Raw genomic sequence first — 2,094 nt, forward strand, 5'->3', positions numbered from 1 at the left:
GAATCTAATATCGAATAGTATATTTACACGACACATGCGCCGCCAGTTGCGGCAAGACAAAGGACGCTATGACGTGGTGACAGCTTTATTATGCATTTGTTCGGGAGGCTTTTTTTTTTAGATTTTATAGGTGCACAAACATGTTGATAGAAGAGCCACCATTCCAGTCAGCAGCGCCACTACTAACCTCCTAACGGCTAACAGAGGGGCGTGCGATAGCTAGTTTTTTTTTCCCCTGTAGTCGTGCAATACGGCGGCTCATCTGATTACGGTAATGTGCTTCATCGTCATGGGTGCTCTGGACCCAAAAATTTTCGGGTGCCCGTTCACAGCAGTGTTTTAACTGCGCACTCGAACGATGGGAGTTGCTGAACGAGTGGTGCGGTGCGGCAGTGGCGACTGTGCAGCGTGAACAGTTTTCGCCCCGAGGGTTTCGCGAGCCAAAGTCAGGACGTCTTACGCACTAGCGGAATACGTGACCGAACTACGCGAGAAGTAGTTTCGGAAGCGAAGTTGTGAAGGGCTGACGGTTTTCTCATGTGTTTTTTTTTCATGCGGAGATGACAACCTCCTTTAAAGTAAACATGCGCTCACTTTTGAACCAGGATATAATTGAAAGTTTTAACGAAAGGTCTACTGTAACGACGTTAGCGTTAGTTTATCCATCCGACACTAACCAAGTTGCACAGTTGGTCTTTGTCGCGTTTTAGATATTCGTCCTGTCGAAGTATTCGAAACTTCGAATACTAGCTATTCGAAATTCTAATCGAATTATTCGATTAGGTACTATTCGATTCGAATTCGAAGCTCGTATATTCGCACACCTCTACTTTTTCTGTTTTACTTTGACAAAATTAGGGATGGGCGAATAGTAAATTTGAGGTTCGAAGCGAATCCGAAGTGAATAGTGATTTGGTCGAATAATTTCAAATCGAATAGTTCGAATAGTATTTACCTCATATTATTTTAAAAAATGAGCGTTTTTGTCATGATCCTTGCACAATATCTTTAAGAATTGGAACTAGGTATGAGTGAATGTTAGTTTTTTTGGTTTGAAATGAAGTGGAAGAAACCTTGGATAGTATAAAAATTTGAATAGCAGTACGGTGCAAGTTATAAGTGGTACAATATGTTACAATTTAAAAATTACTAGACCTAGCACATATAAGCCCATATAACATGCTTTTAAACTTTAAAAAATATATATATGTACATTTAGCCTTGAAGTGTGGCTTCGCGGCAGTGCAGATTTTTCCTGGATGGATGGTTTCATGGCACAGCAACCAGGCGCTGCAGTGAAACCACCTTTACAGAAAGTTATGTGGGGTCAAATATATATTGTCACGTAGTGTTGTGACTAATGGAGCAGGAACTTGAAGGCAGTCTTGGGGCAACCACTTAATTGGGCGAAAGTAGTCCTCTAAATCGGCGGCGGTAACATCGGACAGGCGCAGCTGCCGATTTCGACGGGTCACAAGAAAACAGAACACTCGCGGCTCGGCGCCGCACGCGGTTTCGTAGTGGCACGTGTCAGCATGACGCCCCTTATCAACACGTTGAAGTCGAGGGAACAGAATTGGACGCGATAACATCATACACACATGATCATACTGGGCGCCTGCTTTGACGCATGCAAAGACGAAAGGCACAAATGATACGAGCACACGCCGTCGTGTCAAACCAAAAGACGTCACGTGGCATTGCCCCCCTTTCAACAGACATCGTCCCGATGTTTAAACCAAACTAGTATGTGACTGCAAGAAAAAAAAAAGAATGCAAAAAGCACACAATCGTAAATACGAGAAGTTGTGGATTAGTGTGTTAGTACTAGCGTGCGTGGTATGGTTTCAAACGGACGACGTGAACCACTTCAGGGCGTGGGCGACGTCGTTGGGACGAGCTAAGGTTATCGGGCACAACCTCGTAATCCACAGGACCTAAGCGTTGCACAACCTTATACGGTCCGAAGTAGCGGCGCAAGAGTTTTTCACTGAGTCCGCGCTTCCGAATAGGCGTCCACACCCAGACGCGGTCACCGGGTTGATATTGCTGGTCGCGTCGGCGAAGATTGTAGCGTCGGGGTGCTGCTGTCCC

Source organism: Rhipicephalus sanguineus, chromosome 5 (genome assembly GCF_013339695.2).
Source record: "Rhipicephalus sanguineus isolate Rsan-2018 chromosome 5, BIME_Rsan_1.4, whole genome shotgun sequence".
Lineage (NCBI taxonomy): Eukaryota > Metazoa > Arthropoda > Arachnida > Ixodida > Ixodidae > Rhipicephalus > Rhipicephalus sanguineus.